Source organism: Sinohyriopsis cumingii, unplaced genomic scaffold, assembly GCF_028554795.1.
Source record: "Sinohyriopsis cumingii isolate HCF-2022 unplaced genomic scaffold, ASM2855479v2 utg001176l, whole genome shotgun sequence".
In the NCBI taxonomy this organism is placed as follows: Eukaryota; Metazoa; Mollusca; class Bivalvia; order Unionida; family Unionidae; genus Sinohyriopsis; species Sinohyriopsis cumingii.
This window is the reverse complement of record NW_028315968.1, coordinates 1,141,187-1,147,649: the sequence shown is the minus strand read 5'-3', so window position 1 is coordinate 1,147,649 and position 6,463 is coordinate 1,141,187.

The following is a 6,463-nucleotide window of genomic DNA, read 5'->3' as shown; positions in this document are numbered from 1 at the left end:
ACACACCCAGGTTTCCAAAAACATAGATTAATACTGCTGTAATATTAAGTCTCTCATCCAAAAATTGTATTAAGGTCTATACGATATTGTGATCGGGGGTCATGCAAATGTATTCTTATAAATCCGTGGAAGGGTTGGGGCAACTGCGCTATCAAATAAATTATCTCATTTGATCCATCTCATTATGAAATTAAGTAGCAATTGTGTTTTACCAGGCATAAGAACAATTTCAGCACTGCAAAATCTTTATTTACTAGTTGCTTTGAAACTGATGAATTTCATACAAGTGTATGAAAACACAAACAAAATATGTGAGCTTATGTGTTTATTTTAAATACATATATCTTGATTACAATGAGCAGTCTTTGCTATCCATTTAAGTGTTCTTATCTTATCACTGAATCCATATTTTTTGTATGCAATTCTTAGCGGGAAAATGATACATGGAAACTACCCCCCCCCATTATTTTTCTACCATAACTCTTACAAATGCAATAGTATATTTCATGTGAAGAAATATATCGTTACAATTACTTGTCATAATTACGCTATCACTTTTGTTATTGTTTACAATCGCTCTTTCTACTGCACTGCCTAATTATATCTGCATGTTAAAGAATTCCAATTCAAGGGCAGATAACAATACTTTCATTAAAGGCATATAGAAGGATTTATGCCAGGATAAAACAAGTCCTTTGAGAGAACAACAGTATTTTAGTCAAGAAGTTTTAAGTTCTGAAAGTTTTACAGGACTCGGTTATGTTTTATACATTCAGTAGATTTTCGTACAGGTCCTTCTCTTGATATTATTAATCTTCTTCCTTTATTTTTTTAATTGAATTTATAAATTTTGTTACATTAAGGTTTTAAAATTAGGTCTTGTTGGAACTGGGTAGATATTCTGCAGAATTTTTTATTTAACTCCGCCTTTAAGTTTATAGATCACAGTTGTTATTCTCTGTAGACTGCAGGGAGCCAAGGTGGCCATGTTGGTAGAGCATCAAACTCATGGTCCAATGATCTTGGGTTTGATACCTGCCCAGGCCAGCCTGGGTCAGCTGCCTTGGCGTGTCCTTAGGACAGGCACTTAGTTTTCTTTTCCATTGATAAATGGTAATATTTTAAAGGTCGTTAACACCAGTGAAAAAAATCGTGAAAAAAATCTCTCTAGGCTATAATGTGGAGAACACTTCCTATGGATTTAGTGTGTGTGCAGAACGTGCAGCTGTATTGAAAGCAATGTCAGAAGGTCACCAGAAGTTCAAGGCCACATCCATTGTCTGGTAAATAAAAATTTAATGAATTTTATTTCATTTTTTTTAAATCAGATTTTACTGAAACTAAATATAATATATCCATGTACAGAAAAAAATTAAAAGTTGATTGTATATCTGCCATGACATCACATAAGAATACCCTTAAGTACTGGTCTAATTTGCCGCTAATAATTTAGTTCTTATATCCAGCTATACCTTTTTTATTATTCAATACTATTAGTATCCCTATTCAAGAATTGCATTGTAAAGCTATTAAGGAAACAAAACACGACCCAAAGCAAAATAACAAATAAGGCTTTATTTTATATAGATTGTCAATATATGTCAAGAAATACAGGTAATATTGTATATTACAAAGCTGAGCAATATACATTTATCTCCCTTTAATTTAACTGCAAGAAAACCTTAAAAGTGTTGTAATGTATGCATTGTGAACCAGATTTAAGTAATAATTCAAATATCTGTCATAATGTGGCATGTTAAAAGTCTTTGATTGGTAGGTGTAGCCTTTATCCCAGATGGAATGTCATGGTAGTTCATTTGGTAATGCAGCAGACATGTAACTTAAGGGTTGCAGGTTCAATACCAGCCCAGGTCAGCTGCATGTGTGTCTTTGGGAAAGGCACATGCTCCCAGTTCTTTGGCATGATGTGGTCAATGAGGAGTAAAAAGTACGTTAAAACCAAGAAAACACTGAAGTTTCTGTCAGATCAGTGAAATCGCACAAAATTACATCTCATGAAAAAGGAATATTATGGAAGCATTGGTTCTTGTTTGATGAAAAAAGATGTTTTTGCTTGTTTATATTCTACCAATCCAGAAAAACATAAGTTCAAACTGAAAAAATATGCTAAAAGGGTGAAGCCGTGGCTTTCTTCTTCAAAAAGTTGTGGGGAAAAATAAGAAAAAAGAAAATCTGGAAATTTCATTTTTGAGTCTGGCACATTAATTACTATAAAAGTAAAGCAGCAGTAGAGGCATGGTATTTAAGAATTTAAAGTTGTTTTTTCTTTCTCAGTTTGTCATGGTATAAACTGTCAGTTGCCAACTCACACAGCAAACACCCAAAGGGCTTTATGTAAGCTGTGTGAGTTGGCAACTGACTGTTTATACCACAATGAAGTCAGAAAAAAAAAAACATTAAACACTTATAACTGTGATCTTTTATGCAATATGTTAAAGCTTTTTTAAAGATATATTTTGTCATCAGGTTTAGAGCCTTTTTAAGCATATGAACTCTTGCTGAGGTCTTCTGCTATGTAGCTATTTATAGAACTGGAGATTATCCAAACATTTTATGGCTACATCAACATCAAACAAAATAATTCCACCAATGGTAGCTGATATAAAGTTTTAAACATTCTACAGCATGGTCTTAATATTTTGTCTAAATTGACACATGTTTGAAGAGAAGTTCAGAAGCCAAAAAAAAAGGATGTGTTGCCGTGCTGGATATACATGACTCTTAGATTGATGCTTTGATGAGTTCATTGTGACTTGGCCAATTCATTATTGTCTAGACTAGTGAGAAACCACTTTTCATTTATTTAATTCTATTGTCATGTTTATTAGCATATCAGGCTACCTACAAATGAAATTACGATTATTGGTAAATGGTTATAGCGATGAGGGTCCAATACTCGAGCAATGCAAGACATTAACTCCAACAGTTACGATGGACAGGCGAAGGATCTTCCTCATACCCACACCTGCATCATACCTATCAGTTCAATTTCTCAGCTCTTTCTTAAATCTAGTAAAAGAATTATTTATATTCAGAAAAATTACAATGAGTTTTGTTATTTGATTCTGTCAAATTTGTACATGTACATGGTTGACACATTTGTACATGAATTCAACTTTAAACTCATTATTAACCAGACCTTACATTGCAGGAGGAGGTTGGTTGGTGCTTTCTTCTTGGCCAAGATAATTTTATTTAATATAATAGATACAGGGTTTATTTATTATTTTCTACGAATAGAGCAAGAATAGTTTTAGCCCTTTCTCCAAAATTTAAACGAAGATTTTTCATCAGCATTCTGTAACGTTGCAATTTAATGTTTTAGCAATAGCAATCATCAGAACAATAATTTCCAAGTTCAAGTGCGTCTCTTGTTTGCATTTATACTTCTTTAAGATTCTGATGATCTTCCAAGCTATTTACCAAGTCCTGTATGAAATGGATAAGAAATAATGTCTTGACAATGTCCATAAAGTCATTTAAATGTAACATTAACTTGCTAGTATGGTCAGATCTCACTTGCTATAGAGCCTGTCGAAGACTATGATGATACAAACCTTTTACCAAGTTTGAGCAAAAGCCAACTTAAATTCAGTCTCCAGAATGGTAACAAGTAAAGCAAACCAAAAAGAATACTTTGTAAATGTGTACAATTTTGTTTATAAATCTGACCACAGTTTACAGTTTCATGATACAAGATATTTTTTGTATTGTTTATCCATATCTATCAATAAAAGAGTTGCTAGCATGTTCACAAGAGATCATGATATAAGCCCAAACTCAAATTCTGATTACAATCAGACCAGAAATGTGGTCTATAGAGTGGCAACAAGCTCATCCAATCAAATACAACTCATCTTATTAATATGCACAGATCTTGATCATTACTGAACTTGTCTGAGATCATGATAATAAAAACCTATATTCCAAGTTTGATCAACATTGGATAAGAAATGTAACAAGCAATTGTAGACAGTGCATAACAAACAATACTATAAACTCACTTGGCCAAACAGCTATATCAGTGTGAAGTATCTGATCCTGGATCATCATGCAAAAGTGCTTTTGACAGTGGCAATTCAGCTGCAGCCTGTTTTTCAAATCCAGTCATGAAATGCATTCACATTTCATTTTCACTTATCATTTATTGCTCTTCATTCTGCATTTGCACTGTACATTTTCTTGACCAGAGTGTAATTAAAGAAATGTCGTACCTATGCAAAGCTTTTAGTCATCCCCAGTTACCTGAGAAATGAACAATCTAACCCAAGTCGAGGAAGTGTAAAACATAGGCCATAATGACCTACTATTGAAATAAAGTAGTGCTCATAATGTCCATCTCCTCACCAATTGTACTGATTCTAGTTATAATTTACACAGCACACAAAAGAAAAACTGTAGTCATCGGCAAGAAAAATAAATTGGCCAGTAAAATTTAAAACGTAGGTTACAATTACCATGAAGAGGGTTTACTACTCGCCAAGATACATCCCTTCATATTTCATGACTCTGGATATAACAATATTTGTGTCAAGATACATCCCTTCATATTTCATGACTCTGGATATAACAATATTTGTGTCAAGATACATCCCTTCACAACGTTTCATGACTCCGGAAATAACAATATTTGTGTCAAGATACATCCCTTCACAATGTTTCATGACTCCGGGTATAACAATATTTGAGTTAAGATACATCCCTTCACAACGTTTCATGACTCCGGATATAACGATATTGGTGTCAAGATACATCCCATCACAACGTTTCATAACTCCGGGTATAACAATATTTGTGTCAAGATACATCCCTTCATCATGTTTCATGACTCCAGATGTAACAATATTTGTGTAAAGATACATCCCTTCACAACGTTTTATGACTCTGGATATAACAATATTTGTATCAAGATACATCCCTTCACAACGTTTCATGGCTCCGGATATAACAATATTTGTGTCAAGATACATCCCTTCACAACATTTCATGACTCAGAGGATAACAATATTTGTGCATTATGCATAAGGTAACCAAGAATGTATAGCTTAAGTAAATGTATGTACAAAGTTAGCCACCTCAGCTCTCTAAAGGGTAGCTGCTACATACTTAGCTAGGAAGATAGAACAGTTGAGATTCAGTGATATTATACATGCCTATGATTTTATCTTTGTGGACGCCAACACAACACAATACTCCTCCACTTCACAGAGTATTCATCTGAGTTCATTCTACATTCTGATGACTGCTTTGGTGGCCTAAGTGGTTAGAGCATCTGCCATTAAAGCAGGAGGTTGCGGGTTCAAAGACTGGCCAAATCGTACCAAAAACTTATAAAAATAGTACTGGCAGCTGCCTTGCTTGGTGCTCAGCATTGAGAGGTTAGTGTTAGGAATGGTTGGCCTGATGTCAGGATAATGTGACTGGGTGGGACACGATGCCACATGTCTGCAGTATGATGCCTCAGTGCTAGACATCACTATGAACTGCCACACTGCAGACATTGTATCAATATGACTGAAAAATTGTTAAAGCTACATTTAAAATCCAATCACATTTATACACTTCTCCATTTTGATTGTGTTCATAAAGCATTCAGGATCTGTAGAAAAAATATAAATGTACTGTGATTCAAGCTTTATTCTAAGTTAAATATTAGGATTTTGAGCTAGAGGTTGTTGTCAAAATGTTTTGAGAATATGACACCAGGAATCTTTTATATGTTGGTTATTAAAGTAAGGTGAAAATATGATTCTTGATCTGTAACGTCCTTCAAGCAGAAGTATCCAAATCGGAAAAATTCTATTGCATTGGTAGCAATTCAGACAGAAGTATACAATCTGACAAGTTCTATTGCATTGGTAGCAATTCAGACAGAAGTATACAATCTGACAAGTTCTATTGTATTGGTAGCAATTCAGACAGAAGTATACAATCTGACAAGTTCTATTGTATTGGTAGCAATTCAGACAGAAGTATACAATCTGACAAGTTCTATTGTATTGGTAGCAATTCAGACAGAAGTATACAATCTGACAAGTTCTATTGTATTGGTAGCAATTCAGACAGAAGTATCCAAATCGGAAAAATTCTTTTGTATTGGTAGCAATTCAGACAGAAGTATACAATCTGACAAGTTCTATTGTATTGGTAGCAATTCAGACAGAAGTATACAATCTGACAAGTTCTATTGTATTGGTAGCAATTCAGACAGAAGTATACAATCTGACAAGTTCTATTGTATTGGTAGCAATTCAGAAAGAAGTATACAATCTGACAAGTTCTATTGTATTGGTAGCAATTCAGACAGAAGTATACAATCTGACAAGTTCTATTGTATTGGTAGCAATTCAGACAGAAGTATACAATCTGACAAGTTCTATTGTATTGGTAGCAATTCAGAAAGAAGTATACAATCTGACAAGTTCTATTGTATTGGTAGCAA